The sequence below is a fragment of the Cupressus sempervirens genome, chromosome 8 (genome assembly GCF_028749045.1).
Source record: "Cupressus sempervirens isolate cs-2001-9-10 chromosome 8, ASM2874904v1, whole genome shotgun sequence".
NCBI classification, from domain to species: Eukaryota; Viridiplantae; Streptophyta; class Pinopsida; order Cupressales; family Cupressaceae; genus Cupressus; species Cupressus sempervirens.
Window position 1 is genome coordinate 839,671,985 of NC_143125.1, and position 22,552 is coordinate 839,694,536.

The following is a 22,552-nucleotide window of genomic DNA, read 5'->3' on the forward strand; positions in this document are numbered from 1 at the left end:
TGTATGCCCATCACACAATTGGAGTTACATAGAAGGTTTGTGGACATAAGGAGGCATGATAGGGAGACAATAAGTTCCTTCAATGATCATTTCCATAAGGCTTACACGGGATTGTAAGCCCCTTACACAATGACGAAAGCCGGTGCATTAGAAGCATACTATAGTGCCTTAGACAACCAGATGGCTATGTTCACGAGAATGGCGAATCCTGCTCCCACAATGTTGACTGAGGCCTACACTAAAGCAATTGAGATAGGAAGGCAATTAGGTCAACAAGGAATGGAACACCAAGGTCTAAGATATCCAAACAATTTGGTTCTACAGCTTGCATATTAGGCACTTGCAAATCAGTTAGTAGTACATCCAGGGCCTCCATTATCTCAAGCACCACCATCAGTACCAGTTTATCTACAAGGTGCAAGTTCCTCCACAAGGACGCAAGAAGAAAAGGATGAGATGAAAGAGTTGATTGACCAAGTCAACAAGCTGTCTACAGAAGTCACCTATTTGAGAAACCAGAACAATCAACTCCAAAGTTCCCAAAGAAATAATCAAGCGAACAATTACCAGAATCAAGGTGGAGGTTATCAAGGAGGATATCAAAGAAACCATCAAGGAGGATACCAGAGGAATTATCAAGATAGAGACTACCAAAGGAATAACCAAGGTGGCGGTTATCAAAAGAACTACCAAAACAATAACTACCAAGCTAACAATCAGTCACAAGACCAAGGATACAACAATCAGTCCAACTAGAGGAGAACTTGGAACACGGGTCCAAACAATGGAAATGTGGTGTCGCCACTTGATAATCAAGCTTCAGCAGATAATAGACCAATGGACCGAATATTCTTGGCTGAGTCCACTATGTCCAAGTATTGCAGATTCCACGAGACGGATCAACATTCGGATTTAGGGTGTGCAGAATTCAAGAGACCATCTAACTTGTTTCAAAACATAATAGGTGAATCAAATAACCAGGAAGATGTTAAGGTTACGGGGTATAAGATTGTCCCATCCTCGAGATATGATCAGTGTTTGACTTTTGAGGAGTTTTCATCCCCACCAGAATTTGAGGCTTATGAAGAACCCTGAAGGAGATTTCCTCCTGAGTCAGCAAACGAACTAGTTGATGAGGTAATAGATCATAAAGGGTATAATGATGGGTCGGATTTTTCTTTCTCACCTTTGGAAGATATTGTTCTAGTTCAAGGAACAGGTGGGAACCAGACATTTCAACAACTGGCTAGCAATGCTAGGTTCTATCAGAGGAACAACAAAAGAAATGATGGACACTTCACATCCTCCATACCCCCAAATAATTTCAACACGCCTCCACACCCCGATGCGAGTAATATACCGAATCCTTCGAGGGATGCACCTGAATACAGACAAGGCAACCTTGGCAGTGGGAATGGACAACCGAGCTTTCAACAAAACACACAGCAGAACAATTAAGGTACTCAAAGAACGTAGAATGTCCAATTGACACAAGAACCAAATAGAGGAAGGACTGGAAACAATGCCATGAACAATGAAGAATTGAAGAGATTAGGACAAAGCATGACAGAGGAAATGAAAAAGGTTAAAATCAGTCTCCCTTTGTTCAAATTATTGAGGGTAGTGGAGATAAGAGACACATTCCTTGATAGTTTGAAGGATAATAAATCACAAGGATTCCATACCCAAGGTACAACAACACAGACTCAAGGGAGGCCTCTTGATTCGGTGCATGTAATCCAAGATGCTCCAAGAGCAAATATGACAAACTCCGGAGAGATAAGAAGTTCTACATAGGAGATTGCATATGGCGATATCAGTGAATTCAACAGACAGCCGAGACCTCAACCAGTTTACGTGGCTCAAGGATCAACGCCTGAAGAACAACAAACTCAAAGGAGTCAAGACTTGATAAACAACAAAGAAAAAGTGAAGAAGGAAGAGGCTACTCAACCAATAGATTTCAGAGTGAAGCCAAAGCAAGTGCATAAGACACCAGTAGTGTATTATTAAGGGAAGGATGAGCCGGCCCCATTTTTGCTATCTGTAAAGATGTTCGGGAAGCTGCTTCACAATTGCTTGATAGATTCAGGAGCGTCAAGTAACGTCATGCCTTTGAACATTTGCAGAAGATTAGGAATCATGCCTTTGGGCTCCAACATAAGGGTTACTCAATTAGATAAGATAGAAGTGCCGATAGTGGGTGAGCTACACAACATACACATGCAGTTGGCATCTGATCCAAGAATGGAACACATGGTAGACATTTCAGTGGTAGATGTGGTTGATACCTATGGATTGATCCTAGGTAGATATTGGGCTAGAAGATTGAATGGATATATGGCAACAAACTTCTCTCACATGTGGCTCCCATGGAAAAGACTAGCCAATCAAATCAGAATCGATAGTACCCCAAGGTTGAGATTGACAATCACAAAAAAGGACAAACCAAATGAAATATTGTTCGTGGAAACAAATATGAGCACCTACAGACCAAAGAAACTAGAAGTATTGACTATGAACATCATAAGCGAAGGAAAGGATTCCACTGAGATCTTGATTGAGTCGGACCTAGATGCTTCGTCTGATGAGGGTGAAGGCATGTTTGAAAACTTCAAGAAATTCGTGACTAGAACTGTGCAGCAAGGGATAGAGCTGGGTAACCAAATGCCAGTAAGAGACTTATTATTACCTAATTGGTGCAGAATCTACAATGCATTCCACTCGAAATTATCTTGCTCTTTGTGTACAGTGGCCTTGGAACAAGTTGAGAAGAGAATCCCAGGAGCCCTAAAATGAGAAGATCAATATGGCGAACAAAAGATTGAGATTCAACAAGTCGATGAAGCAAAAAGTAGCATGATGTGGGAAACGAAAAACCAAATTACACCACCCAATGCAGAAGTAAAAGAAGATGATGAAACAGATGAGTTGAAAAATTTACAAAAGGAGTATTTAGAAAGAAATGGAGTATGGACTCTAAGGTTCGATGGCTCCAAAACCAAGCAAGGAGCCGGAGCCAAGTTCGAGTTGGTCAGCCCAACAGGGGCAACATATTTGGAGGCACACAGATTACAATTCCCATGCACCAACAACATGGTAGAATATGAAGCATTGATTCTAGGCTGCTTGTGTGCTATTAAGAAAGGTGCCAAAATACTTCATGTACTTGGGGACTCATATCTAATAATTAAACAGATAAAGCAAAAGTTTGCTTGCCATGACAAGAGTTTGAAGAATTATAGAAATCGAGTTTGGGATTTGATAGAAAGCTTTGATGCCTTCAACATCAAGTTCAGCTATAGAGCAAACAATCAAGTGGCAAATGCCCTCGCACAAACTGCAAGCTCACTAGCACCAATCAGATTGGATGGCTTGAAGAAGTTTAGAGTTGAGTTGGCATCGGTTCCATCAGTACCATACGTCAAGAATTTCCAGGTGTTCGAAGATGATAGACATATTCTCAAATTTTTGACAAATTCAGATATCTTCAAAGCATAGATCATAGATGGTGAAGTGGATGATGAAGCAAAGATCGACACAGAAGGAATTATGAGCCTAAAGACCAACACTATTCCAAAAGGAATGATTGAATTGGAAAGAATATTTGACATGGACCAATTACATAAAACGCAGTACCAACCTACAGGAGGTGATGAGTGTGAAAAAGTTAATTTGGGAACAAAGGATTGTCCCAAGATTGTCCACATTGGAAAAGTTTGTACACCTAAAGAGAAAGCAGATATATTGAATTTGATGAGGGAATTCCCTAACGTGATTGCTTGGGGATATGAAGATTTGAAGACATATGATCCCACCATCATTACACACACGATTCCACTGAAGGGAGTAAGCCATTTAGGCAGCGGCAAAGGCCAGTCAACCCTTTGTTGGAACCATTGATATATCAAGAAGTGAAGAAGCTGCACGATACGCGAATCATCTTCCCAGTGAGACACTCAATGTGGGTCGCCAATCTTGTCCCAGTCAGGAAGAAGAATGGAGAGATAAGGTTGTGTGTGGACTTCAGAAACCTGAATAGAGCATCAAAAAAAGACAAATACCCATTGCCATCACTGGATGAGGTTTTGCAAATTGTGAACAGAGCTAAAATGATGTCATTTATGGATGGATACTTAGGATACAATCAAGTGATAGTCGAAGAGGAAGATAGACTGAAAACGGCCTTCACCACAAAGTGGGGAACTTTTGCATACAGAAGAATGTCTTTTGGCTTGATCAATGTAGGCGAAACATTTCATAGGGCTATGGACTATGCCTTTAAGGACTTAAAAGACAAATGCATTATCATTTACATGGACAACATAACAGTATTTTCAAAGAATAGAAAGGATCACATAATGGATTTGAGGAAAGTTTTCACAAGATGTAGAAGGTTTGGAATCTCTTTGAATCCGAAGAAATGCATGTTCGGAGTTACCGAAGGCAAGCTTCTGGGACATGTGATTTTAGAGAAGGGTATAATGATAGATCCAGAGAGGGTGGAAGCAATTTCGAAACTTGGCTTGCCAGGTAGCAAAAAGGAGCTCAAATCTTTCTTTGGAAAGATCAACTTTGTGAGGAAGTTCATATCTGCATTTGTTGAGATTGTGAAACCAATGAATGACATGTTGAAGAAGGATGCAAAGGTAGATTGGACTCCAGCTGCGAGAAGGGCATTTGAGGAGATAAAACATGCTATTATCAATGCACCAGTCCTAGTAAGCCCGGATTATGAGAGGCCATTCAACATATATTCTTTCGCCTTTGATCACGCATGTGCGGCCATTCTAACACAGAAGAATAAAGAAGGTGAAGAGCATCCGATGCATTCATGAGTGCACCTTTCAGGGAGGCCGAATTGAACTACCCAAATGTGGAGAAACCAGCCTATGCCTTGGTGAAAGTAGTAAAGAAATTCAGGCATTATATCTTGAGAAGCAAAGTACATGCAATCGTGCCTGACATAGCAGTAAAGACTCTCCTGACGCAAAGCAAGCTTGGACAAAGAAGAGGCAAGTGGGTCGCCACTATTCAGGAATATGACATAGAGATCCAACCAATGAAACTAGTCAAAGGACAACAATTAGCGCAGACCATGGCATCAGAAGGACCTGGACTTGTACAACAAGTTTATGAATTGGAAGAGGTACATCTCGATGAATGGTATCAAGACATTATCAACTATCTTTTAAATCACCGATGTCCTTCACATTTGAACCCAATGCAAAAACGGGCGTTGAGATTTAAGAGCAAAAGATATATGCTATAGGGAGCAGTGTTGTACAAACAGAATCATGAAGGGGTATATTTGCAGTGAGTCGGAAAGGAAGAAGCAAGGAAAACATTTTAGAACATTTTCATGACAAATGGGGAATAGGACATGGATCAGATTTGGCCATAGCACATTGGATATTAAGAGCCGGATACTATTGGCCAACTTTGTTCAAGGACACTCACGAGCATGTGAAGACTTGTCATGTTTGCCAAACTGCGGCAAAGAGACAAAGGAAACCAATGATGCATTTGCGGCCAATCATCGAGGTGAGACCTTTCGCGATGTGGGGGCTTGACTTCATTGGTCCCATTAATCCGCCTTCCTCAGCACAACACAGGTATATTCTAACCGCAACTGACTATTGTACTCGGTGGTCAGAAGCCCAAGCTTTCAAGAATTGCACTGCTGAGATTGTCATTAAGTTCTTAGAAGAAAAGATTACCACTAGGTTTGGTTGTCCTTTTGCCTTTGTATGTGATAATGGTTTTGCTTTTACTTCTTTAAAATTCCATACTAGGGTGTTTGACCATGGGATAATTTTAAAATTTTCATCAGGGTACTATCCCTAGGGAAATGGCCTAGCAGAATCTACAAATAAGAACCTTTTGACTGTGATTGGAAAACTCTTAGATAGGAACCCAAGAGATTGGCACACACAACTAAGATACGCCTTATGGGCAGACAGAACTAGAATGAAAGAGTCCATAGGAATCACACCTTATCATTTGGTTTATGGACAGGATCCTGTATTCCCAATTCAATTGAAAATTCCAACTTTAAGGTTCATACAGGACTACTATGATGAGAATGAAGACCGAGTCCAAGTTAGGTTGACTCAATTGATGCAATTGAACGAGAAAAGAGATGAAACCCTAGATAAATTTGCAAAACACCAAGGGGTAATTAAATGTTATTTTGATAGGAGAGTGCAAAATAAGGCCTTCAGGATCTCAAACTTGGTCTTATATTGGGACAAAGCCCATGAGAGAAAAGGACAACATGATAAATTCGATAAACTATGGAAGGGTCCTTTCCAGATATCCGAGATCATCGGAGATAATGCATTTAGACTAAAGACACTCACTGGCGAGAATGCCCCTTTACATGTCAATGGGCAATTCCTTAAGCATTATTTCCAAGCCTAGGACTCCACTCGGAGCCCTTTTCGTACATAGTTAGAATAGGTTTGCTTTCAGTTGGTAGTTAGTTTGTTTTTTTTCTCTGCTTTAGAGTAGAGTTTGTCTTGGACCATTTGGCCCAAGGGTTTAGAGTAGTTTCCCTTTTAGTTGTTTAGAGTAGTTTTCTTTTTAGTTCTTTAGAGTAGTTTTCTTTTAGTTGTTTAGTTTAGGTGTTGTGAGGAAGTTCGAGTTTAGTTTGCATCAAGTCATTTGACTTGAAATTCCTTTAGCTTTGCTTAGTTAGTTAGTAGTTTTGGTTTTGGGCCTTTGCAAGTGCAAAGGGGGGGGTCCATGTTATCACTCGTGGACGAGGTGTGTAGATTTTACATTTTTGTTGACAAAACAGAATCCATCTTGTTCATTTCTCGAATACATTTAACAAGGTTCATAGGTTAAAGGATGTGCTTAGTTGTCGGTCTATGGTAGGACTTCTACTAAACTTGAGTTTAACTCGATAGAGGTTCTTAAGTTATCTCTGACATGGTTACAACATTCTACTCACACTTAATTGCTCTAAGTTCTTGATGTCTCAAAGTGAAATTGGACTTAGTAAAAATCTTACACTTGCTTCAGCGCCACTGTAGTCTTCCAAACCCTCCGCAAGCTTCATTGCCTGCAAACCAAACAAAAGATTGAAAAGAAAAGAAGAAAAGAGAAAATATCATGAGAAAAGAGAAAAAACAGTATCAAAGTGAAAATAAAGATGAAATTTGGTTCAAGGGTGTGCAATCATCTCTACAGGTGCTATAAAAATAATCACTAAAGGTAGAGCCGTGATTTTGGTGACATAGCGATAACTCCATTGGGGCTATAGATGCCTCACTGGCAGCGGGGCTCTATCCAGGTTGCTTTTGAAGTAAGGATATTATAATAGCTAAGTTTAATGGATCTAAGAGATTATTGAGTTCTTGTCAAGTGGGGAATAAATCATTTGCACACACGTGAGTAACTTATGGTCAAAGTGCTTAGGTTCAACTTGAGAGTTCTTTCCCTTGTTGAGTGCTCATCCTTAAGTAGATTTGCGGATAGGCCATCCTGAGATTTTTGTTCTAAGTTACTTATTTTTTGAAATGTTCAGGAACATTTCTTTGGGTTGATGCTAGATGTTGTGAGGTTTTCACATCATTGCCCCAAAATTTTGGGGACCCCCCTTTTTTTGATCGACTCAGCAAATTTTTTGACTGTCCAACAATTTTGATTTTTCGAGAATTTTGAGCCTTGGAGACTTTCAGGCCAATGGGAGAGACTTAGCTTATTTTCACCCAATTTTTTTTAACTTGATTTTCCAAAGCCACCAATTCTATCCTTAGGCCGAACAAATTTCAAAGTTAATTCCAACTTGGCAAGATAAAATTGTGAATTTTGTACTTAGATATTTTCTTTTGAAAATTTGGATATAATTGTATAAATTTGGATAATTTTCAAAAAATGAAAATTTTGTTAAATTTGGTCTTTTGGAAAATCTTAATTATTTTTTGGTGAAGAAAATTAATTTTTGTGATGGTGAAGTCAAATTGCAAAATCAATTTTTAGGCTCTAGAGAAATAATTTTATGTGTTAAAATGCTAAAATTGCTTAGCAAAATCGATTTGAATTAAAATTGCAAAATTTGGCTTTAATTGGATTAAAATTACTTTGAAAACTTTTTAGTCTTTAATGAAATTAGTAATTTAATATTGAAAAATCGCTTTTGCTTAGCCAAAATCCAATTTTAATGACGTATTAATTACTAAATCTTTATAAAATGGAAATATTTAACATCTCCAAGGCACCATTTAATTTCCTTTTGCAATTTAGAACTAATTGGCAATTTTAAAAGGCAATTTTCATCATGGCAAAATTAATTTTAGCTAAGTATTTAATTGTGGGTCATAATTTTGCATTAATTATTATTTTTTCTTCTCTTCTAGGTCCAAGTCGGCCAGCTTGGAGGGAGTAAGAAAGTTGGGTATAAGAGGAGGCCTCTCTCCCATTTCTTCCTCACTTCTCACTTCTCCTTCTCAAGGCGTTGGTGATTTTGCAAGAGCAGATTTGCACTCTTCTTGCTTGGTGAAATTTGTGGAGGCTGAAATTTGTAAGAGTTGAAATTTGTGAAGGCCGAAATTTGTGGGAGTCGAATTTTGTGGGAGCCGAATTTTGGGGAGGGCGAAATTTGTGGGAGCCGAAATTTGTGGAAGATAAAATTCTAATTTTTGCAAGAAGCTGCAATTCTTGGCCCTAGGTTGGGTAATTTTATTTGGAGGTGAATTACATGATAAATTTTTGATTTGCAAGTGGATTTGAAGTTCTTGAGGTCTAGTCCTAATTTCGAAAAGTTGTTGTACGATTATTGGTTAAGGTGAATTTTCATCATCTAGAGTTGCAAGGGGTCCTTAAGCTGACATCCTTCTTTCGTTCTAGTCTAAGGATTGCTTCCCTTGGTTCTACTTGCCTTCTGGTCCACCACTCTACCATACCGTAATAGGCCGACGAGTATGGAGGATGTTAGTGCAAGTAAGAATCCCAAGCGGACAAACACTAAGAAAGACAAAGAGGATATGATGTCCAAAACACCCCCCTTCTCGAAAATGAAGAGAATAACCGACACCAATATCAGTACAGTGGACATGATACAGATGAAGCAAACACTAAAGGAAGGACAATTCCCCTTGGCAAAGAGGATATACAAAAGTGGAGTTGTACATGCGGCAACTTTTCATCCTACATTGCCGTGTCCGGAATTGATTATGAAATGTGCATCCAGATTTGGTCTAAACAGTAAATCCATCATTTTTGATGAAGAGAAGAGGAAGTCAACAAGATGGATTTTGGATTGAGGTTGGATGAGTTAGGAAAGGTTGCTATCAAGAAGAAGCATTTGGGCACCCTTTCCTCTCTCAGTGCTTTTATTGGATTTGTGAAAGAGTATGAGAAGGATCACGAAAAGATACTACAAGCAGCAAACGGCGTGGTGAAGTCAGCGGAACTTAGGGCGAAGCACACACCTTGTCCTCCTATGGAAGAAGTTAACTAAAGGCTAGCTAAGTTCATTGTCTTAGTTAAGAAAATGAAAGAAAAGGGAAGAATTATTTTAGAAGATCATTTGATGTAACCAAGTGGCAAATTTCCTTTTCTTCTAGAATAGAACAAGTGTCTATTTCTGATTGGCCACCATTTTGGTGCTTTCTCATTGGTTGCCACTTTTTGCACTTTTTCCATTGGTCCATTGATGAGGTGGCGTCTTCTCATTGGCCGATGGGGTGGCAACCCTAATTAGGGTTTTTAGAATCAAATTTGGATCGTTGATCTTGTTTTAATCTCCACTGTCCGTTGTATATCTTGCCCCTATATAAGGCCATTTGCTCTCATTTGTAAAGTGTTGGAGAAATTGTTGTGAAGATAATACCAAAATTGCTCTTTTTTTCATTGTTGCGATTTGCATGTTGATTAAGAACATTGGGTGTTATTGGATGTTTTCTACTTTCACATAGTTAGATTTCCTTTCAAGTTGTTGAAGCAAATTTTATTTGAAGTTGTTAAGTGAGGTTAAAGTAGATGGATAGTTGTATGGTAGCTTTGGTAAATGTTTGATAGGGGTCAATACTAGACCACTAGCATCCTAGTGGCTGGTTGGGAAGCTTTGTGTGGCAAACTAGTGTATTATTCCTTCGAATCATTGCACCTGTGGAAGTGAGGCCGTTGGTCAGCTCTCATTAGGTTTGATCCCCGTCCATTTGCTAACCTTCCATTCATAGTAGGAGTAGAATAGTGAGTAGTTGGGTAGTCGAAGTTTAGGGAAAGGAGTTGGAGGAGTAGGTCGAGTATTAGAACACATCCATTCACCTTCCACCACCATTGCTTTCCCATCAACATCATCATCGGCAGACTCATCTTCCATCATCACCACCATCAACATTATTTGCGACTCGCACATTTCACAAACCGAACCACCATCACCTTCATCACACCAAAGTCCAAGTCATCCTCAGCAATTTGCGTAAGGCCGCCTACATGATTAACAACAAATCACATTGATAAAACTGAGCGATTATCCACAAGAGTAAGGAACATTGGAGTTATTCTCATATTCCATGAGCAATAACTTTTCAAGAGAGGAATTGTATGTTTGATACTCCGTATCAAATGTTCAATTGCTAATATGTTATGTAAGTGATACAAAACTCACATCAACAGTATCTTGTTGATATGGTGGTACATATTTTAACAGTCGGGTGAACCTCTCCCAGTACTTATGTACTGACATGTCTCCTTGCTTTTAAGTTTTGGAAGTCTAAAAGTTTCTGATCATAAAAGGTTTGAGGCAGCCAACAGTTCCGAAAAATGTTCACAAATTTCTCCTAGGTGAAATCAGTGGTTTTTATGTTCTACTCAACTGTGGTGTTTTCCCACCAGGTTGTAGCTTCTCCGGTAAAATGATATATTCCCCAAACTGCTTCTGAGGTTTCAGAGAAATTCTTAATTTCAAAATATTGTTCCATTTCAATTAACCAAGCTTCTGCTTCCTCCCGGGACTTAGAATCGGAAAACTTGGGTGTTTTTATTTTCTTAATGTCTGTTGACAAATGAACCACTGTTTCTTGCTTCTTCTGTTTTTCTGATTGCTTGGGGGAAGAGGTTTTGTTATGCTTAGAGACTTCTATCTCCGCCCTAGGAGGTGGTGAGGATTGAGTTTTCTTGCAGTTCTGCCCCATTTGGGCTGCCATTTCGTTCATTTTTCTTTCCATGTTTTCTAACTTCAGTTACGTTTCTTGCAAGATCTAAAGTAACAAGTCATTAGAAGATTGGGTGTTCTCACAAATTATGTCTTGATTTACAATGTTCTCATTACTGTTCATTTTATGTTTATTTGTTCCCACCTATTAATTTACAAATTGTGTTAATTAAGTGGAGGAAGAAGAAATTTTCGCAAAAAGAAAGAGTCTTACAAATACATTACTCGCAATATTTAATAACTTAATTTAACTTAATACTTCGTTGCTTCACTTAGAGCAACCTTATTTACAAAATTTCCTCCATTGAGGATGTTTACATCAAAATAACATTTAGTTTTGCTTTGCAACACTTAATTTTGGTTCAGATTGGGTACATATCTCGCACCATCCAGGATTATGGAACTGTAGAAGAGGATTGCTCTGTTGAGCATTCCATTTTTGGATCGATTTGTTTCTATATGCCGCTTTGCTAGTAGGAGTCCACTTGACTCTTTCCTTCATTCGTTGTATTGCCTAGTTTAGAGTTTCGTTGTCTCGAGGCATGGAACAAAAGGTGGTCATATTTTGTCATGTTTTTAATTAGATAGGGAAAGATGGGGTGTTGAGTCTTCTTGCGGGGTGTTTTACGTACTTGCATTCTGTGTAGTCAGTCCAAAATTTTTTCAAGTTTCAAAGAAGGTAGGGTGCCCTAGGTTCAGTGTCGAACCCAGTGCTCTGATACCATATGTAACAAACGAATTTCATAACCAATTTCAAACACCTAATTATCTGATTTAATAAGTAATTGATTCCATTTCATATGACAATGTCTTCCATTAACTAAATATAACTATGATAAAGTAACTGTTTTCTATTCTAACTATAATTCATATTCAACTGATGTAACGGGATAAATAAATAAATACATTGCTAACATTTAAACCATTTCTAATTGATAACATATTCAGCTGAAAGAAAAGTAACGATTATCTTCCATATTAACTAATATATATATTCATTCAAATTATGCTGTTAGAAACTAAACTATCTAATTATTCTTCGAAGGATTTAAAGGTAAAAGTGCAATAGAAACATATAGAAATAATAGAGGAAATCCTTTATCTTGTTGTTCAAGCCTCGACATTGGTGAGAGGAGAAGCATTGACATAGGCTTAACCTCCCAACCTCGGACCATACTTATCCCCACACATGCTATCTTAATAGAACGACCCTCCCTACCTCAAGATCGGGCTTGGGATGTTTTTATGTCCAGCCATTCGAGCTACCCAGTGGTTTGAGTGCCCCATCAGTTATACCTATATAACCGACGTCTATGGACAAACAAAATGGTCTCATGATTGGCAACATATGCCTATAACTACCTTGGCCAAGGATTTCAGTTGGGTTCGTGAACCTGATCACCACCACTCGACTTGTCAACAGATTCCATTATTGGGACATGCATGAGCTATTAAGTGTTTTCATTGCATAGTTATTCATATCTGATTTCATTCTTGGTTCTTGCAGGTTAACTCCACCTCTTCACCATTCTTGGCTTCTTGCCAGTGAATTCCTCAGTGATTATGAGATATAGCATTTTGATAATATTGATACACCTCTCCACCTTTTCATGGCTTCTTGCCGGTGAATTCCTCGGTGATCATGAGTATTCTGATCATTATGACAGCATGTTTATGAAAAACTGTTCTCAACACTCTTAACAGTTACAATTCGTTTCCAATAGATATTACGAGAATACAGAGATAGAATTAATGTTCTCAATAAATTCAAGGGTTTGCAGCAGACTACCAGCAGGGTAGAATGTATGCTTGTGCATTTGGTTTATAACTTAATGAAGATAACTTATGAAAAATAAAATACACAATGGTTCCCTTCACAGTCCTAATGATGCATGAATGGTTTCACTTCCATATAAGAAGACAACGATTGATTTCTTTTACATACTTAGCATAACATATAGCCGACTTTTGTCGGTCCATAATTCAAAGATGAAGACAATATAATATCGAATGCAATAATTAAACATGACCTGTGTTATTGGCCGAATACCAGTTGGGAAGTGACTCCTTTCGTTCTTGGTCAGAACTCCTATCGGCAGATTATCTTGCTTGCGGGTTTGAGACTTGGTTCATGGAATGCAAATTGCTGGCGGAGTAAGGGAAGACCGGTATACTTGGTTGTGCAGACTGATTGAATGGTTTGGCAGGAAACAACTTCGTACGGCTTGAAAGGATATCGTATCAGTCATAAAGAGGGTGATGCTGTCTTGGTTGGTTCATGGCTTGCCTTAAAGGCTAGCCGTGACTCTTCGGCCACTATCGGTTTTCCAAGATAACCCATCAAATTCAAACTTAATTCGATTTGAAAAGAGGAGAAATAAGGAAGAAAAGAAATAAGGAGTTGAAGAGTTTAAATTTTATTTTATTATTATTATAAGCTCTTATATACGTTCACGTATGTATATTGATGAGTTGACATCATTGGATTATATTATTATAATTTATTGGTGCCATTTCATTTTCATATATATGTGTTTGTATTTAAGTGTTTATTATAGTGATAAAATAAGAAGATCTAATATTAATCTCTAAGGTATGAATACTTTTTTAAATTTAGATTACTTTATGTTTTTATTATATTGTTTTCCTAATAGCTCATGCGGTCCCACAATGTAACTTGTGGTCAAGTCTTCGTATCCTTTCCAAGGGAGTTCTAGGTCATACCTGCTGATCCTGATGACTGAACCAAACGACCCTCCCATTCCGATGATCCCGTTTAGCGATGCTTCCCCTCTCTTCAGTCTTCTCTTGCAATCACCTAAGCAAAAACATTCTTGCCAACACATTAATTCAAAAATATATATTGATTGTTAGTTCAAATCAAACAACTGCTAATCATCTAATAACAGTTGTAGGTTACTGGTTATTTCTTCAACGTCTATAATAACTAACTCATTTCACATGATCATGAAAGAAATAATTTGTTGTTAGTTCGTACAACGTATATAAATAACTAACTCGTTTCACATTATCAAATAGAGAAATAATCTGTTAACAGTTGATACAACGTATATAAATAACTAACTCATTTCAAATGATTAGGAAAAGAAATAGTTCGTTAAACCAACAGTTATGATCAAATTAAAAATTAGGGCAAAATTTGGGATGTACCAAACATGTTTTGGAAGGAAGGCAACAAGAGAAGATATAGACATGACTAGCCAAGAGAATTTTGTTGGCAACCTGGAGTCTTCCAGCCATGGAGAGAAACTTGTTAGTCCAATTGAAAAGTTTATTTTATAATTTATGGAGGAACCAATTCCAAATCTCTTTCAGCAATACTCCAATGCCAAATGGAATTCCAAGGTATCTAGTAATGCTGCCACGCTTCACTTCACACCAATCAATGGGAATCCATGATGGCCGAGAGTTATTTCGAGTCATTATGTATTCAGTTTTATGTGTAGCCAGCTTAGAGCTTGACATGGCACAAAAAATATCTAATATCTCCAAAGTATAAGCCACTTCCTCTGGAAAGTTTTGTATGAACAACATTCTATCATCAACAAAATGAGAATTAAGGGCTGTAGCATTCGCTGGAAGGGATATACCTTGAATAAGCTTATTTGAGCAGGCATGTTGAAAAAGGTATCCGAGAGCATCAGTTGCAAGGACATAAAGAAAGGGTGCAAGAGGACAGCCTTGACGAATGGATTTTTGTAAGGGAAAGGAAGGAGAAAGCATGCCATTAACAACAACTCTAGCATTCCCATCCTTGAATAACATGTTAATGTGCTCACAAAGTTTTGGTCCAAGGCCAAGCCAATGTAAGATTTTGAGAATGAAAGACCAGCGGATGCGGCCATAAGCTTTATCAAAGTCAAGTTTAATAATGAGAGCATCTTGTGAACTCTGTTGGGCCCACTCTCGCAGTTTCCCAATCAAGAACCGAGTTATCTAGGAATAATCTTCCAGAAATCCGGTCTGCTCTAGACGAGCAATAGTTTGTGTGATGTGCTTAATTCTTCGAGCCAAGGCTTTAGCAATTATTTTGTATGAAGTGTTAAGGAGGGTGATCAGATGCCATTCGTTAACCATGTCTTCCTCTTTATCTTTAGGAATAAGTTTAATCAGCCCTTGATTGATCACACTTCCCGAAGTTCCAGTGTCAACTCCTTCAAGATAAACATTGTAGAAATCTTCCCGAATATGTGGTCAAAGGACTCGATAAAATTCCACTGGAAGCCCATCAATGCCAGGGCTTTTTTCTAAAGCTGTACAATGAACGGCTGCATCAATTTCTTCTATGGAAAGTAGATGATCAAGATATTTGCTATAGTGATGGAATACAGCTGGCAACATTTTCTGCAAGAATTGGGAGGAGAAAGTCATTAACTGAATCATCAGTGAAGAGGTTTTCAAAGTGATCATAAAAGATATTCAGAATGTCAGAATGGATGGTTTGTAGGGAATCATCAACAGCTTTAATAATAGTTATGTTCCACTTTATGCTTGTGATTAAGATATGGAAAGAAAAATTTAGACCCCCAGTCACCCTCCTTAATCCATTGCAGTCTAGCAGGAATTTGTGCCCCTTTAACCTTATGCACAGCCATTTTGCGGAGCATATTTTCAGCATTGTCCACATCACGATGCAAGGAGGTATTTTAAGGGTTGAAATCCAGCCACGACCATTCATGCTCAAGCTGCCCTTTAAGAGATTTCTCAAGCCTATGACGTTTTGCAGCAGCTCTTCTACCATAGTCATGAAGGAAGGTGGTACACTTATCAATCATTTTGCCTCACCAAGTAATCCAACAATTTTGAGTTGGTTTTGGCTCAGAATTCCAAATAGCCACAAGGCCATCTATGCAATCTTGATTAGCAAGATGAGAGACATTGAGCTTGTAAGGAAGGCCATATGAGATAGGAGAGGAATTTGACAACGATAAAGTGGTAAAGATGGAAGAAAGAGGGTCAGATAGAGTGGCTGAAAGGTCTAAATCAACAAGACATCCATCAAAGGAAGGGAGAATGTTGTAATTCGGAGATATATAAAAACAGTCCAGCCTACTCATTTTTCTTAAAGATCCTTCTCTGCAATTAGACCATGTGAACCAATAAGGCATTTGAAGGTTGATTTTATCCAAAAGAGGATCATACATGCCAAGCGAGTTTCGGGCCAATAACCAACCTTTTAATTCAGACTGGGATAGGTGAGAAGCTCCATCCCAACTATGGTCAGAAGGCTGTTCTACCATGTTAAAATCCCCTCCCAAAACCTAGTCAACATTGGGAAGACTAGTGCGAAGCCAATCCCAAAGATCAGTTCTACCAACAACAGAAAATGGAGCATAAATTGAGCAAAAACCAACCAGCACATTGTTAAGGAGTGTTGTGGCCCAGACATAGTGATTGTTAGGATGAGATCCAAAAGCAACTAAATGTTTAGCTATCCAAGGAGCAAGACCCAAAACAACACCTCCACCACCATCTGCATGATTAGTACGGAGGAATCAGGCATCTGGCCAAATAGAAGCAAGGGTAGCATCAAGTTGAACATAACCAACTTTCACTTCTTGTAACATGAGGACATCAATTTCATTATCTTGAATAGAATGTTTGACCTGATATTTACGAGCAGGGGAGGTCAATCCGCGCACATTCTATGATTGTATTTTGCACTTCATTAGCTATAGGCTGGAAGGATGTCCTCAACAGACTGAAGTGCATTAAACTGATTTGTTAGCATGCAATTTTGGGATTCCAAAATAGGATCTTGTTCAAGGGTGTCCATAGGTGAATCATCAGGGAGTGGGTCTTGAGAGGGAATATTAGGCTGATCTATTATAAGATTACTGCCATGAGTGGGCATGGTCTTAGCAAAAAATGAAGTATTTTCAAGGTGGGAGGTCTCCTTCCTTTTTGCAGCTCTAGTTTGCTGTCCAGAAGCGGCAGCTTTATATGACTTGCTTTCAGAGTGGCGGGACTGAAGATTAGGTGAGAGTGGTGAACAAGGGGAGAGATGGGTGCTATTTGGATGAGGAGTATTAAACATGCTTGTTGAAGAAGGGAGAGTACGCTTGGGAATCCGAGAATCATTATCAAATGTTGAGGGATTGGGGTTAACTGAGGATGACTGTGGAGCTTTGGGTTTACAAAAAGGACTATCCCGGATAAGGTGACCTTCCCTACGAACTATTAGAAACATTCATTAGGTTTATTGAGGCAATTAATGCATTGATCAAATTCAAAACTAGGACCCACAAGTTTAATAGCGAAAGGAAGCGGCTGAGATAAATCCATTTCAATGCAGACCCTGGGGTGAGAGCACCGACTAGCCCATTTATGAGTGTGTTGCTTGCACCACAACACTTTGCCTACTTGAGATGCAATGTTGTGTAAAAAAGGGTGAAAAGCTAGGTTGAGTAAGGGAAACTCAACACACATGTGATATCTTGTCTTAGTTATGCCTTCTGGGTGAAAATCCAAGTCCCAGGCTTGAACATAATAGGTTTGTCCACAAGTAATCCAAAAACCATATTGGAGTACCACACGAGCATGGTTGGGGTTACAAAATGTGCATGCTACGTAGCCTTTGCCCAATCCCCGGAAAGATTTAACATTCTAACCCTTGAGCTCCCACTTATTGCCATTTTAAAAAGCCTTGTTCAGTGGGTATACCTCTAAGGAAAAATAAAATGACTGTTTTTGCTTAGCATTTGGAAATAACGTCAACTATGTCATCAGGAAGCTCAAAAAAGATTGTTTTACCTTTTCTTTGGGTGTCTTGTGATCCAATGTTTGGAGTGGAATGTACTGGAGCAATCGAATTGGAAACATTAATGGTGTCTGAGCCCTTATTTCCAAGGTAAAGCTTTTGTAGAATGGACGTCCACCTTCTCTGTAGCAGTTTCTGCTTCCAAAGAGGGGTAAGGCAAATTTCCCCCTTTGCATTTCTCTATCTCCATGGTGCCCCGTTCACACTCTTTTTTCTTCATACTTATGGATCTGAGCTTGAGGGATTTGTGAGATCTAGATAACTCTGAGCCAGTCTGTGTGCAGTGGAGGTTTTCCAGGATTGATGAGCACAGATAATGCGTCTAGGGTTAGGGACAGTGTATTGTTGTTCCCAGTCTTCTTCAGAGTGTTCTTCCGACTTTATGATTTAATTCTCTATACAAACTTTCTTAATATTCTGAAAACATACTGTCTACCTTAATGCAGTATAGATTCTATTTCATTGATCTTGAATGTATACATTCTAATGTATTGGAAATGTATGCCTTTTAACCAACTAAACACATACATTCTAGATGGTTCAGAATGCATACATTCTGCAATGAATAAATATCAAACAACTCTATAAGAAATATCGTAAGAAAATAAAGCCAAAAGATAAACTCTTAAGGGCAGCCTCCAATGCAACAGTGTCTTATTCTTATAGATAATTTCAATCACTCAAGAAATCGACAATGACAAAAGATCATCAATACAGCAATGTCTCTGCAACTGTTTTTTCAACAGTTCGCCTCCATATCTGGGCAAAGAGTGTCATTTTGTTCACTAGTTTTAAAAGACAAATATGTTATGTTTTAACCAACAGTTGAATAAGGAGGAATCCTAGTTCTCCTGCCCCATCTATCTCATGTCTTTAGGTGATCAGACTATATTATTCAAGGTCATTTGGATGGCAACTGCATAGCTGAAATGTAAGAAATATTGAAGATCTATTTTTTCAATATTTTCTACATTGATATAATCTGCATTTTCAGAGGCCCTAAGAACAGAATTGTCTGTTGAGACTTTAGCGGTTGCTTAGGAAAGTGTTGTAGGCTACCACTAAGCACTCAAACTAGGCCTCTTGGAGACCTTTCTAACAGGCTAGGAGTTATGGTCCTGCCGAATTGGGTTACCAGAATTAAACAATTTTGACTCATCCAGCTGTCCCTTTCAACTTCCAAGAATGACTCTGGTGCGGTACTCTTCAGTTTCAGATGGGAAACATAGTTTACAAATATTGTAATTTTCCTAGCTTGATTGGCTGAATTTGAATCAAATGAAATATCTCTTCTATAGAGTTTTCTATATATTGTATAAGTTTCTCTCAATTTTGAACAAAATTCATAGTTTGTTTTGCTTGAATAATTGTTCTTGTTGCGTGTTTATTTGTTTCAGTTGTTTGACAATTACTGCTTACATTGCATCCAGTCCATCCCTTGGTGCATTGTCCTCCAGAATCCAACCATAATTTCTCTATTAGGGAGTTGGCAGTTTTGCTTTTTGACAATTATCACTTTGTTCAAGATACTTGTACATTTCTGAGTTTAAATGTTTTCTGCAAATTCTAAAAAATTGCAACTAAAGTGATGGATATTCATAGGTCTGTGTCAATTATTTGCCATTATTTAATTTTCTTCTTGTTTTTTTCTCACAAAATATATTTGTGCCAGTATGGTCCTTTCCCTTTATTATGATTTTGCCTCCATATTTCTGCTTCATTGTTACTTACATTTTTCTGGCTCTACGATTAAAGAACAGAGGTAAGCATTTTGGCAGAAATCCATGTAATGCTTTGCAGGTTTCTCATGTTGTATTAAATGATTGCATTAGTTTTAATTTGTAGAATAAAAGTTTTAATCAGATTCAGAATTTATAGGGCAGAATTGAGATATAATTTCCCCTGGAAGAGTAATAATTGATGCATTTTCTATTTAAGTCTTCAACGTCATTCACATTCCATTTTAGTTCCAATCACATTAATCATTGGCATTTATTCCATAAGTGCTAAACATTACAGAACCAAGAAACTCTGACAGAGGTAACCATTTTCATAGGAATCCATGTAATGGATCGAGTTGAACTTTTCTTTCTATTCAAAAGATTTCCTCTACTCTTCCTGTTTTCTGTCAATGTAATCTTTTTAATAGTTAAATCTGTGATTATATTAGTTTCTGGCTTTGTCTTTCCTGGAAAGAGTGGAGGCTGAGATATTTCATATTCTGAACTATTCAGTTTGATATGAACATCATTTCATTCCCCATACCCATAATTTCTGTTGACTATATTTATATACAATTTAGTCGTTTCCTTATTTATTTACTTCTATAACTGATTTTGATTGGTGTCTTATCCCCATGCCAGCACTGTTCGCTTACATCATCTGGTAACTATGCTTACATTCCGTTTTATTTATTAATATGTTTCTGAATGACATGAATCATACATGTTGTACATTGCCAAGGAGTCATATAAACATTTTCTTACTATTTAGTAGTAGTTATGTAGTAAATAGTTACAATAATATTTATTGATTATACTTATATGTAACATAATGGTATATTTTTCTTCTATTGTGGTGTGGAAAAACCAGTCATAACCTGCAGTTTGAATGGCAAAAATAGTTCCTATAGTTCCCTGCATAACATTAGACTACTGAGCAAATTGTTATGTATCATTATGATTGGGCCTTTAGATGTTACAGTATCACTTGTTTCTGTTGGTTGTATTTTGGCAATGGCAATACAAGTGTTTATCTACAAACAAGTCCTAGACCCAAGAGTCTACTGGATCCCCAAGCTGCAATAGGGATATGTTACTTCTTCTTCAATAGATTATCTCTGTACGGTTTACACCATCTAAAATGATATTCAGCTATACTGCAGTGGCTCTACAATATCTATGGCTAGCCTGTCTCTCACAATCATTAACAAAATTGGACCTGTGTAAAAATGTGATTTTATCACTACAAAATAAAAGTAAAGGGATGTATCCAATAGCTGCTGCCAAATAATGTCAAAGAGTAAGCACTTACTCTGTACCAAATTCTTGATCTTTTATTGTGTCTTCCTTTGCCCTGCCTTGAACACTTGGGCATGTATTCTCCACATAATAGTATACTTTTGTACAAGGTTAATCAAGGTGACATCATTTTTATATGTTGTTTTGTAGTGTGATGTTTCTGTCAAGGAGGTCACTTGTTCTTACCTTGGCCTATTGTTCCAAATATTTGACTTTGTCGTAATGTTAACTGACCGCTAAATTAATCCTACCATCATCTCTGACACTTTTTACTCTTACCACTTCTCTGCCTATCTTCCAGTTAGTCTATGTTCCTTTCTTGTGAATTTCGTTGCTTCTCTCAACTTTTCCTGTTGCTTTCTATTTCAAAGACCTTGCTGTTACTCTTATTTTCATCTAACTATATCTTGAGTTTAAAGGGATCCAATCTGTGATTCCTTAGTTGTTGCCTGTTTATGCATTTTCAATAGTTTTGTTGATTTGGCCTAGTCAGTTTTCTAATAATTTTTTTTCCTGTAAGTTTGTTTCACTGAATTTGTGATAATTGTAGGATATTTATACCCACAATCTAATATAGTAATTAAGGGGGGATCCATTTGAATAATCTTTATCGTCTTGAATCTTAAGCTCTGACTTGGTATCAGAGCCAGTTACCTAGATTGCTGGTAAGATTTGTGAAGTAGTCACAAACTCAGTGCTTTAAAGCAGATCGGATCTCCGGGTAGTCCATTGCTTCTGGATTTTAAAGGGATTTGTTTGTGTCGCTGATGTCAAGTATGGAGAAGATTGTTAGAGCACATTGAAAGTACAGACACCTAAAATTGTTGTCACTTAGTTAAAATAGATATTTTATTTCTTTAATTATACCAAAATTCTTCTATTAAAATAAATATTATTATTTATTTAATTAATTTCATAGCCTCTTCCTCTATTATTTAAATAAATATTTTTATTTATCTATCTAATTCATTAGCCTTTTCCATCCTATTTAAATAAATATATTTTTTATTTAATTATCTAATATCCTAGAGTATATATAGTCTGACATTGAGGATGATACATAATTTAGAAAATCTGAAGCAAAGCCTTGAGAAATAGAAACCTAGGTGCCTGCTCAAAGTAAACAGACCAAAGAGATGAGTCTTTTGAGATGAATAATGGGTCGAGCATATGCAGATTGGCAACTGGTGGCCTTAGAAAGCTCTCGAGCTAGAATTCTATTGTTAAATGTAACTGAACACGCAAAAGTGGTTGAAAAAAATCCATTGCCAAGAAGAATATGCAACTTTGGATTGTGACCTTATATTCCCTCTGACACAAATCTATCAAGAAACTTTTTTCTTCTCAACTTTTATGAGCTCACTTAACTAGTCACTGAGTGAGTTATGTTGAATACAAGCCAGATATATTTGTGATGTGATCTGGCAGATACACAAATTTGGAAGCTAAAGATGTTAATGTTGACATGCCTTTTCTCTACAATACATTATGATAGTTGCATATGCATTCTTTAATTCATTTGAAAACTTATTTGATTTTATTGTTAGCCTATGAACTGTTTGTTAACATATTGCTAAATTGTTG

General features: G+C 37.6%; 1 protein-coding gene across 1 annotated transcript in view; it reads left to right on the plus strand.

Moving 5' to 3' along the window:
• Positions 1-22,552, plus strand: part of LOC149545031 (uncharacterized) — a 45,137-nt gene that overhangs the window by 21,785 nt on the left and 800 nt on the right. The window lies entirely within an intron of this gene.